Raw genomic sequence first — 13,432 nt, 5'->3', positions numbered from 1 at the left:
GTTAATGCTTGTTTTGAACTTTATTTGGTAATTACAGAAGCAAAAAGAGCACTAGCAATGGTGGGAATCGAACCCGCGTCAATGAAGTAACTACTTTCTAGCCCTAAGCCAACCAGCTGACAGAAAATCCATCACTTGATTTGCTTTGTATATTCTACTTTTCGCTCTTTTTCACGTCATAGAAAACGTAGCTTATGATTGGTTGGCGGTGCATTCTAGTCAATTGCAGTGGCAGAATTTTTCCTTGTTAAAGTGGCTACCCCAAAAAATAGCCTACATCCTCGGAGTCATGACTGGTGTTGGTGTCATTCTTCTCGGTATCAACCAGGCTTGATGTCTCCCGCAACAGTCGAATTACATCTGTCTTGACTTTTTCTCGCAGTGCGTCAGCATCATCCGTGGAAACGTAGTGTAGAAATTGTAGCCACGATGTCTTGAAGGAGAGATGAAGACATGATGCCATAGCGCATTTCATGTTGTTGAAGCACTTGTTGAATCGTTTCTTCACCCCTTCAAGGACTTTCACTTTCAACTCCTCACAGGTCACAAGATCAATGATCTCGGTCAACTTCTTCCTGCAAATTGTGATGGTTGGAAGCAAGACTCCGTAGCCTAATATGCCTTGGACTCGCCCTGCAGAATGTCTAAAGCCTGGCAGATAGGCTTCATCACACGGAGATATTCGCCGAAGAAGTTGACGTCAGCTAGAAAAGACCGAAACTTTGCAACCAAGCCGATTAGGCTATATAGCTGCTTAACCACGCCAGTATTGCAAAAAAAACAAGCATTTTTTAAAAATTTAAATTAAAAAGTAGCGGTAGCGGGAGTGCGACTGAAAAAAAGTAGCGCCTCTCCCGCTACCGCTACTTTGGAATAAAAATAGCGCCGCTACTGCAGCCGCTACTCCAAGTAAAAAGTAGCGCGGCTACCGCTACTTTCACCAAAAAAGTAGCGCCGCTACAACAGTAGCGCGCTACTGCCCACCTCTGGCTATAGCATAGACTCGTGCAGTCGGGTTTGCAGAGAAAAAATATAAATACGCAACAAAGTTGTTTTTCAGTGATGTAATCTATAAAATGTGGTTGAATAACATTGATTTGAGCCGAGAAACCACTTATCAAATTTGTCTTTTCTTACATTGATTTAATGTTGGTGGATGCAGTAAATTAATATCCTGCTTCCGTTTTCACCTTAGTTCAGACAAAATATCAGTAGGTTACGATCATAAAGAAAAATAAATCATGATTCCAAAAGACAAACAAAACAAAGTAGTATTACACAGAGATATAACACAATTAAAAAACAATCAACTCAAACGTTTTCGATAATATATCTCTGAGGAATATATGTTTATATCTTTATGTAATACAACATGTTAAACTAGCTAAGGTTATTTTGTTTTGTTTGTCTATAGTTCAGCAAAGCAAACTCTCTACTAAAGCTTTATGATCCCAATAACTATGCCGAATACAGCAAAGTAGCCTATAATTTATTGACTGCTGTAAAAGATTTGTAAAAAGTAATTTCACAATTATAATAACACAATTACGTAACACAATTATTCATAAATCTAGGCTTCACACCTATTGTCGAAACGCTAGTGATGATACATCACAACAGGCAGCTAGAACCTAGAAGCAGCAAAAGACAGAGCTTCGTGGAGTCAGATTCTTCCATCAAGTGTTTAGCCAAGTCATAAAGTAATGTCATACCCATGTGACCCATGTCTTGTTGGGCGTCATGCAGTGCAGGCACTTTAATCACTCAGCCGCGCATGCAACAATATGTTGAAGCAATGCTTTATAATCAAAGCTGGAGAAACCACCCTCCGACCAGAGTGGGCCCCAGGCAGTAGAAAGTCTAGGAAAAAATTGGGAGGAACTTTTCAACAAAGCAGAAAAATGTAGCCTAACATAGACCTTAAGTAGACAATGTAAAAGTCGTGTTGGGTGTAAAAGTTTGAAAAGTAAAAGAAATCAGTTTGTGGGCTTGCTCCGTAAAAACTTTTGAAACATTTCATCTTGTTTTGATTGCTTTGTTGTAGATATTTAAGACCAATAGCTTAATTGCTCTTCATCAAGACGCAAACCTTTTTGCCTAATTTCCCAAATTCATCAAATTGAAACTGAACTTCTTGAGAAGTTTAAGTAAAAAGTTTTCGTTTAATCTTTCACCACCACAGAAGGATTACAATGGTTAATTTGTTGTCGGTTTTTACAGGGATATCTATCTGTGGGCAGTGTTGTACGTTGACGGCGTCAACTTTTTGTTGACGCTGAGGCTAGCGCTGTCAATTTATTTTTTAGTTGACAGAAGTGATAGCGCCGTCAACTATTTTGCCGATTTTAAGCGTCACGAGCTCTGCGTCATTTTTGTTTTCATGGAAAATCTCGTTTCACAATGTATTCTGGCCAGCGCGACTCGTCCGAATTACCGGCTTTCACGTTGGTTAGAATGGCTACCTGGAATGCAAGCGCAAGAAGTTCGCGTAATGGTGATCACTCATATCGTAGCCTAAATAGTAGCCTATCGAGAACGAGGGATCAGAGAGAGAAAGCGAAAAATCAATGAATGTCGGAGGTTAAAGAGGTTAAATACCAATACAGTCTCAAAACATAATACCGGCTCTTTATTAATACCGAAAACAGACATTGCCGTCGGCTGCAGCGTGGGTCAGGTGTACGTCGGAAGGCGTACACAGATGCATAGCGCTCAAGTCCGCTTTCCCGCAATGCAGGATAAAGATATGACAAACAAACAATTTATAGCTATTGTTAGCCTATACTTGGTTGAAATACTTCTGTTTCGTGAGACCCTGGCTAAAATAGCGCTAGAAATAAGCGCTGACGCCGTCAATTTATTTCATTGACGCGTACAACACTGTCCGTGGGTTTTTACTATGTTGCACAGGACTTTAGTAACAATGTGAAAACTCGATTTTAGGATGGCACGTGACCAAATGCCTGCCTACGTGGATCCGCTACTGACCCCAATTAAAAAAGGGCCCCTCAAATTTGACAACATTTAGAGATTACCCTATGAGATGAAACATTTAATAACCCAATTGAGGCTTTTATTCACTGAAATATAGAAACACAAAACAATAAGAACTAACGACAAACTAATAGCAATCGGTAACGTAGTACTAGTAGGCATACAACACAATCTTCTACTGTAACATATAGTTTCAAACATAAGATAATAATAATGTTATGGTTTTATTTATTGTCGCTCTACAACAGCTAAGGTCTTTTAGCGACAGGGCTCATTTTTAATTTGTATCAGGTTTACGATGTTATCACATTATTACCCGACTCATTCTCACTGCGCTATGCAGGATAGAACACAATCGGTACCGTTTTTAAAGTCTTCGGTTTGACCCGACCTGGAATCGATCTCAGATCTACCAGCACCAGAGCCGAAGGCGAAACCACTCGGCCACTGAGCTGGTTTCAAACATAAGACTGCGACGCTCTGGCAAAGCAGTTGAAAGGAAAGGTTGCTTGCGGTGCCAGAGGCATCGCGCTTTTTAATCAAGCAGCAGATGACATAACTACCAAACATGGCAAACACAAATTCCAGACGTTGTCAAGACGTAAATACCACACCCTACAATAGATGCAATTTCAGCTGATGATTTCTAGTTGCAGGCCTATATCCTGATTTTTGTATGCACGTAACTTTATGTAGTCTATGTAACTATGCTATATCAAAACTTATCAAAGGCAAAAAAAAAACAAATAAGACCAGCACAAATTTTCATGAGGAGGGTTCGATCTCTTACAGGTCACAGCCAGAAAGAACTGCGATAGTAGACTAAAAATTTCCAATTACGGAGAATTTTTATTGATGCTATTTTGCACCAAACCGTATGAAACAAATTATTATTTTTATCTCCTTGCGTTATAATGAGTTCTCGTTTGCTATGCAATTTGCTTCCAGTTGCTTATCTCATTGAGCTCTATAACAAAATGTTTCTTTAAATCTTATCCGACTTGTTTCCGTGTCCGTGGTTTAGATAAGCTACTAGGCTGTGTTTAGAGCAGCTAGATACAACTAGGTAGCCTACATTTATTCCTGCGCAGCTAGATACATTTCCTCCCTTGCGAAACCCACTTGGGGCTTATTATTTTTTAGTTTCGGCGCCACAAACTCTTTCAATATAGAGAAACAAAATATCACTTCCATCATTTTAGCAAAAAATGCCATGTTCTTCAGAAAAGAATTGTTTAAATATGCGGACAATGCAGTAATTTGCATATCAGTGTCTGTCAACCATTGTTTTGTTTTCATAGATATGCTTCAATTTGCTTTAGAAAACATGGTAGGTCTGCTTAGTGCTTATGTTGTGCTTTACGCACGGCTTATGAATTCGGATCAATAGACAATAATATCCGACTTTGCAATCCAATCCTTGCTGTCTTAGACGTCACTGCAATGTTTAGGGCTACAAAGGTGAACTAAAAAAATTAGAAGATTTACTTCTGCTGTAAACACGCAAAATTTTTTCCTATTCAGCAGCCACACTGTAGCCTACATTGCGCTTCCACGACAAACATTGCGCTTCAATGATTCATGCATTGTGCAGACCAGGAGAGTAGCAGCACGAAGTTTCGCGGGGTAGAGGAAAATAAGTAATTTTGCACGTATGAGTGAACCCGACAACGAGTCAGCAAAGGCGGAGCACCCACATGGGGATCTGAGGGACCTTTAAAGAATTTTTTGAAAAAGATAGGCCTACCTTAAAATTGCTCATTCTGAGAGTAGCCTACTTTCAGCCTAAGTCAATAGTATAGTCAACTGTTTGTCGTATCCAGGCTTGCACCCAGTGGTTGAAGATTTAGATTAAGTGGACGGGAAGGCAAGAAAGCCAATCTTTGTGTCCACCTTCAGGCATGCCTTTAAGTGTCCTGCCAGAGACACAGCCGCATGCTCTTGAGCGGTGTCGAATCGGCGCCCTTTCGATTGCCGTTCCAGAGCTCTCACCACTTGGCTATGCAACCGACAGTAGGCAACTAAAAGAGAGGAGAAAGAGATTCACCTTTTAACAACAACATCAGCAAATAGGGGAAGGCGGGGTTGTGTTGGCGGGGTTGTGGGGTTGTGGCAAGTTGTGCAACGGGGCAAGTTGTTCAAGTCCCCGTTTGAAAGGAAATAAAGAGCGTAATGAATCTTTAACGCCATTATTATATTTTACCTATAATGCCTTTGAAGCACGTGAATCGCAGTTATCAGTTTTTTGGGCAGGTTAGGCTTGATCAACGATAAGGTGTTTAGGTCTTAGGATCTAAATTCGGATGCAAATGAAATTTTGATTTTTTTGGATGCACAGCAGAACTAGTCAAACTTTAGGAGTGGGGGTCAGTAGACATGGGCTATGATGTAGGCCTAGTTGTATTTTCGCAGGAAAATTGTTTTCATACATTTGTTAGTTTTCTTGAAATTTTTTGGTATTTAAAAAAAGAGCGAATGGGGCAAGTTGTGCAATTGATGACGGGGCAAGTTGTGCAACTGTTCCTGTAAACCGCCTTTGTTAATTTACAAATGATGTAGCCTAAGTTATTAGCCACTTTTACATAGTTTCAAAGTCTGAAGATAGTGAATGAATGTAAAAATAGCTGATTTGTTAAATTGTCTGTACCTTTGCTGGCCGTAATTTGTTGCTCAACTTGCCCCTAGTGTTGCTCAACTTACCCCATGGTGCTACACAGCTTGCCCCATGGTGCTGCACAACTTTCCCCGGAAAAATAATCCGGGGCAAGTTGTGCAATCGTTACTTAAACTTGAATACAGTGCAAAATAATAAATAAAACCAACCAGTTTTTGTCTTAAAACTTGGCTTATTAGCATGTTTTTGAAATGCAATATTTGAGTCTTCGAAAAATTTAGTGAAATAAAAACAAGTTAGATTTAAAAAAACCCTGCTCAACTTGCTCCGCCTTCCCCCCCTACATAAATAAGGGAAAAAAGCCATGTTGGCGCAAGAAACACCAAAGAACCTTGTGTTATATGAAGGCTCGCAGCGATTGCCTTATTCTCATGACACTACCAGGGCGGTAGTTTGTAGTGCTTTAAACATGTGGTTCTTTTCAAAATCGTAGAAAGTTTTGTAGTGCAGCTGGTACAATGAGCTACAGAAGACAGTTAGCAAATGTTACGTAGAGCATATTTAAAGAATACTTGTTTACAAAGACAGTTGAAAAGTTACCAGTAAGCTGTTTTTTTAACAAAGTCTTTGCAGTAGGCTAGATGTAAAGCAAGTAGCCTATATGGGTATTTGAATTAACAAGCAACCATGGTCCATGAGCATGCTGTGAATATCCAGGCCTGATGCTAATAACGCAATGCAAGTTATCATAACAAGATTTATTAAACTACTATCGGTGCCAATTGTCATTTTACGATAAACAGAGATTATTTACGATAAACAAAAGCCCTTCTATTGTCAGACGTAATACAAGCCTTCGTATCCTCTTCTTTAGATATCCCTGTTCTGGCCAAGGTCAAGTGATGATGTAACAGAGTATGAATTGCTTAACGTATTTAAAATATTTCGAGAGGAGGTAATTGCCTCCTTTGCTTTCCTCTGACTACTTCCCTGATAGCCTACAGACTGTAGAACATTAAGTCGGGGCTTGACAGACTGCCGTGTCGGAGTGGCAATGACATTTGGTTGCTTTCAGAATTTTGTGTTGATAGGCTACAGCTCTGTAGTAGGCTAGGCTATCACAGATGGAATTGATCAAGGAGTCGAACTGTTTGATTTTTCCGGTTCGGGTCCAGTTCTGGTTCAAAGATTGTTTCAAAATTTGGTTCAGTTCCGGTTTGGGTTCGAAGAAACTTAAGAGTTCCGGTTTAGCTCCGGTTCAACAACAATGATTTGTGGTTCGGGTACGGTTCGGTTTCGACAAAAATAATCTCAACACCGGTTTTATAAGTTCCGGTTCGGGTTCGATAAAATTAGGCCTAGGCCTACTATTGAAATCCAACACTGGTCAAAAAATTCCTCTCCAAAGCATCGATGATAGTGGATCGTGTGTTACGGAATAAGCTATAATTCATCCGTACAATGTGGCCTCCAAGATAACAACATGCTACGTACAACTTCACTTACCACAATGCGAACAATGACGTAATGCTGGAGTGAACCGCTTTTTTCAACCGGTTTAGGCTCGGTTAGGGTTTAAGCTAACTCAAATTTTCGGTTCAGTTCCGGTTAAGGTTCAGACAAAATCGCACCAAAACCGGTTTACAAAAATCCGGTTCGGGTTCGGTTCGACTCCCTGGAATTGATCTTTTCTTTTGCTTATTTTCACTCACTGGCTTTGTGGTGGCGCTAGAGAAAGATCATTGTTTATCACCGTAAACCACTAGTAGTGCTGCGTGTTTACTATTTTACTATTTTTGGTGGATGTTTAGCTAGTTAGCTTCAGCGCATCGTGAAAGGAACCATACAAAGTTGCGCTTAGTTTCTCGGTCTTAGTTACTCTTTTTTACCTTTTTAGATGACCGTTTCCTTGTTTGCATGATGGAAAGTTTAAGGAACAAAAAGTTTGGAGTGGTTGTCAGCAGTGGCTAGGCCTGGTAGTAGGCTATGTATTAAAGTGATCATGGATGAGTTTACAGTGGGCCAAAGTGGTTTAATATTTTGTAGGCTAGCTGCCGTACAAAAGATGCAACAAAGCATATAGGCCTGATAGTGTTTGTTTTCTAGAATTTGCTTAGTAGCATTTTAGTGCAACTTTATTTTAGTACTGTAAATAGTTTGATGTTGTTATAGTTTTGTTGAACATCGTGTTAGACTTGCGTTTTTTCAACATGCTTGGTACAGTAGGCCTATTGGCCAACTGATTTTTATGACTTCCTGTGTTTCTGCTACACATGATGGAATTCATTGTCTTCTTGCATGCCTGTTTCAGTATATCACGCGACATTCTGCAACACATTTTTAATTTTATGTTTTCCTTTATACATGCTGCGCTTAAGTTTTGCATGCACTCCACTGCTAGCAGGTTCAGTAGGCTACTATTTCATATGAGTTTACTTCGTGTTTATTAGCTGGTATTTTCTTCAATAATTCATTGTGTAGTTATCAGGACTGTTCAACACTTTTTATATTGTACTCAGTGAAAAGGCTTTCTTATGCAACTCTTTCCCTGAAGAAGACAAAGGTAGAATGTATTTAAATCAACATTAGCAAAGTTGATGTTGTGCTTAACTTGATGCTTTTTTTGTTATTTCTACGTAATGCCTATGGTTGTGTATGGTACATACCCAGCCCTGATAACTTGACATTACTTTATATATACTGTACGACATACATATATTTACTGTACGTGATTGAAAGATGAATAAGCACTCTGCTTTACAACATCTCATATATTATTATTATTATATATATACTAAGTAGTTATTTTTCAATGCAGGTTGCTATGGTTGCAATCAAAAAGCATTGTTTCATGGCATATGTTATCAGAGTTAGGATTAAGGTTAGGACTACGGATAAGATTTTTTTTCACTGCCCAGGACTTTAGAATTGTCTAAATTACAAATTATTTTCTTCAATGGGATTCTGGTTATACTTTATTCAAACTAGGACAGAATTACTTATCTGGCAACACTCCTACTGTAAAAATAGCCACTACTGTAAAAATAGCCAATTTTGTCTTAATGTCTTAATAACAGAAATGAGCTTATTAGATACAAAAATAGTTTGTGTTATATCTCTAGGCTATGTATTTTCAAGCATGAAGTTGAGGCAATGTTTTTTTGGTACAGTCTATGTTGTTTTTATTATTGTCTCTAAAGATGAAATAAGGTCTTCAACTCTGTCTGATTGTGTATTTCTGCCAGTTTTAACGTGATCTATGTAAAAATTTTCATCTTTTCAAACATCAATGTTTCCAGGATTCCACATAAAGCCTCACTTACTTGCTTGCTAATTTCTCTAAGGACAATTTGTTGTCCCTAGTGACTTTAAAATTTTTCAAAATGGCACAGAATCCTGAATCTGAACCAAACTGAATCTGAACCAAAAGAATCCTGAACCAAACAAACAAAAATAGGCTTGGTTTGCTTTAATTTAAATTGAAATTTCATACGATCTCTCGTCTCATAATTTTTCTTATTTTTTTTAGTGTTACCGGTATGTTAGGCATAATCTATATATTTTTTATTTGTTTTATCTGCTTTTGGCTATAGTCATCATTGTCCTCTTTTGTGAAGATTGCAGCTGCTGAGGCTGTTCAGCATGTGTGAACTATGTGTTGCAATGGTATTAAAAATAAACATTTTGTTAAATAAAGTCACATTGACACAGGCCTTTTCTCTTGAATGGTTTTCTTTTATCTCAAGTTTTCTTTTTTCATGTTACGAAAGCAACTGCACATCCAAATGAACATCATAAATGTTGTAGAGCTTGTACTAAATAATTTTTGGTTGTAATAGTGGTTGATTTTTCATACTCAACTGCTTATGAAGTTGTCGATTATTTCTGATTGGTTATGAAGCGCATGCTAGAAGGAGAGAACTGGGCTGAGTCTAATTTTATGGTACATGAGCTGGTATACATAAAGTAGGTAACGGGGTGCTATAATTGCTATTCAAAACAATTGAAATGTTGTCTATTGATTAATTGTTGAATGTTTGAAAATATGAAACGAAAGGTGGCTTGTTTTGATATTCAGGATATTGAATTTATTTTATTGCTAATTACAATTTAAAAGTCTTTTTTTACTTTTTGCGTAACCTTTTAATTTATATTATGATTTAGAAATCTCATATTTTTAAGTTAAAACATGTTTTGTTGAATCTTTGGCATTGTTTTGAGAATGCTAATATTGTTTGCTGATAGTCTAATACTTGCTTCTGTCAGTGAGTTTTGTCAGCATTTGTTGAATTGAATTTAAAAAGATTTTGTTGATCTTAATGAAAAGTGAAATTTAATAGGGCGTGCAAACATGGCTGAGATGTTAATATGTTGTTCATATAACAATGTTGTTATCGTTCTGAATACTTTCAGTTCTTCTAACTTGTAACACTACTGTACCATTGTCTGTAAACTTGTAACAGTAGATCGCCTATTTGGTGAGATTTTGTACATTTGCAGTTTGTGTATTATTTCGTTGTTGTTGTGTTTTGGATATGGACAGCTTTGTCTGATGCAAATAAATATTATATATTATGTATTTTTTGAAATTCTTCCAATATTTGCTGTTGGCTGTTTTATGAACAGAGATTTATTGGTATTCTCTCTTTAAACACATATATATAAGTTTAATTTTTAACCTGATTTAACAACTGTAAGTGTTTGTCTTAGCTGGTGAGAACACAGAGAACCTGTTTGTATCTAACTGAAGTGAAAGTAACAAATGTGTCTTGTTTATACTTGCAAGCTCAGAGAACAATCTTTTTTAGGGTATTATATACTTTTCCAAACTAAAAGTTGAATGCATCAGCAGCGGATCATTTAAACGGCTGATTAAAGTAATCGCCTGGTTATTATATTATATATATATATAATAATTGAGAATAAGTTTGTGCAAAGTTTATATGTGGATCAGTAATGGATGAGTCTCATCAACGAATTTGGTTTAAAGAAAAAAATAAGTTCTCCATCAGACAGTTTGCTTAATCATTGAATGTGCCACAGTCTGTGCATCTAACCCTTGGAGCAGCATGCATTTTAAGTACAGATTTTGTTATGTCCGCTTTTTATCCCACATTTGGTTTAACCAAACACTTTGGAAATTCCCATGTATGTGTTAATTCTTTTTTCCATTGCCATGAAGTCCTTGGTGTATCGCCTAATAAGAGCATCATTTATATTTAGTTTCATTGGATGACATCATCATCTATTTACTAGCATTTCTTCCCTATATGATTGTAATACCATTAGGAAAAGCGTTGATAGATCGCCTGGTTGTCACGTCATTGTCATGGCGTTAGCACTGAAAAATTGTTTACAAAAACGGAAGATTAAATTAAGTTACGGTAAAAAAATGTATTTATTCGCCTAAACTATGTCATGTGGCCACATAGATGAGAGTCGTATAAGCACAGAGATTGGTGAGGCAGTGAATCGTTCATTATTGCCTGGTTATTAAGCCAACATAGCTGTACTTTGTTGGAATGAGAGATGCATTACACTGCCGCAGTAGTTTAATTGTATATTCAAGATTTAGCCTGGTGAATAAGATTTTAATACACTAGATTGGCTGATGCAAACGTTTCAAATTTTTGTTTTCTTTATGCTACGGTATATACTATGTTATTGCTTGGTGTCGTTCCGCTTATAGTTCAACTATATCATTGATCCAAGAAATGTTCGTCGCGTAGCCTACCATAAAAGTTTTCTTACGCTTTGTCCTTCATGTTTTTTGTGAGCTGAAATCAGCCACTGAAATCCTGGTAGCTTGTTTCTGATTGGAGTCCACGCTGTGACGTGTAATTATACCACTGAGGTTTCTAATCGTGTCTCTGTGTTCGTTTACAATGAAGTGAACACGCATACGAGACAAGGTTTCAGTTACTCATTGAATGGTTTATCTGGCCTTATCTTTTCATTGAACATCAGACTTTTCCTGGATGGTCTGGACCACTTTTCTTGTTTTCTCACGTGAAAGATTAACAACTGATCGTTTTAAACAAACCTTTTGTATCGCGATTCGTGTGGCAACTTTAAATGTTTCATGCCGCGTGTAAAAACGAAGCTGTGGTCATACGTTCCCTTTCTTGCTGCAGAAATTTTGCGATTGGATTATTTCGTGTTTGTGTGACGAAAAACTGGAAATTCTTCGAGTCACCTGAAAAGACTAGAAGGTGTGTAGTAACTGTGTATAGTCGAAAACGTTCGCATTTTTTTAAAATTGAAGTGCCGTGTTGTTGCTTGGTTTCGTTTGCTTGTCTGAAGAAGTTATTCTGCATTGGCTGAAAGGTCATAAATTGTCAAATCAAACATATATTCTGCTTGCACACGACTTGAGTTTCTTGTCAATTCATCTTTTAAATCAGGTGAATTTATAGCTTTCCAGGAGAGCATCAGACAATTTACAAAGTCAACTGGCGCTTTGCGCACTGGGCTGCAAAACCTCCATTTTATGGCATTCGTTCTATGAAATGTAGCAACTAGCAACAGTGTTTGAACTGGTCAGAATGTTTGCAGAGAGGATTTGAGTAATGTTCTGACCAAACTGTTGTATGTTTAACTTCCTTTTGTTTAACAGACGTCCACAGCCATTGTAGTTAGATTCCTGTGGAGTGTAGCTGTAGCTAGAAGTACTCCAGTGAGGCATACCCTCCAATGAATAGTGAACCAATTAGCTAAAGTCCTTTAGATTCCTTGTAGAAATTGTTAGCAGCGTATGAACCAGGGTGGGTTAAACAATGCTATTGTTTATTTTGCGTTGTTACATAATGACCACATAATTGTAGTCGAGGACATAACAGTTATCTTCTTTGTCGGTGTCCGCGCATTGTTTTTATTGCTTGCAGACGACTTCAATTTGCATAGTTAATTCATTCTCAATTAAAACAACGATCGTAGAACTGCAGGTTTAGATGAAAGTTTTCAATAAAAAATAAGAATCGACTGTGCAGCGCAGTTTGTACAAAGTATGCAATCAACTTCACTCTAATTTTTTTTTTGTAGCTGCATCCTAGTATACTGTATTGTGTAAAAATGATACCATCAAAACATTATGATATTGAAAGGAGTCGCATTGAATGCATCTCAGCGCCACTTCGAAGGTGCTAAAATGGCGATTTATTAGCCAGTGACCTTCAAACATGGGTCAAAGTTGTTAGTTTAGCTTATCTTAGTGGAATGTGGAATTGCACTTGTTAGGTGCAAAGGACAAATAGTTATTAATCACAGCGCTGTAACCCAGACAGCAAAATTCGTCATTTTACAACGTCTACAGACGTTGAATCAATGTAAAAATGATGCATTTTGCTGTCTGGGAAAGTTTATGATTTCTAGCGTTATGACTTCCCTACAGGTGCCGCAAGGTTCTTAATTGCTTTTATTAATATATGAGGTTTTGATTTACAGTCTTAACTCAAAAACTGAACAATGTGAACATCATTTAAACCCATGTCAAATGAGTTATGAAGCCAGAAAAGTTTTTCTAGACTGAAGTAGTTTGTAACATCTCTAATCAAATTTTGCAGCGATTAAGGAAAAGAGTGAGTTGGAAGTAGTTGGACTATAGGCGGAACATACTGTGGTTTGGATTACCAGGATAATCCCCATAATGCCATTTTTATTACAATTTATTTCCTGTGAGTGTGATATAGTGTTTGTATGACCGGTTTCATTATGACAGCCATGGATTTTTTAAATGAAGTTGAAGCAATATATCTTATCTCAACACTACCCTGGGTATGGGTGTGTTTGAATTTCAATTGCTTCTGACTCTGCAAACTCAGTTGT

This window comes from Aplidium turbinatum, chromosome 1 (assembly GCF_918807975.1).
Source record: "Aplidium turbinatum chromosome 1, kaAplTurb1.1, whole genome shotgun sequence".
Taxonomy (NCBI): domain Eukaryota; kingdom Metazoa; phylum Chordata; class Ascidiacea; order Aplousobranchia; family Polyclinidae; genus Aplidium; species Aplidium turbinatum.
The sequence above is the reverse complement of the archived record's forward strand: the minus strand, read 5'-3'. Positions refer to the sequence as shown.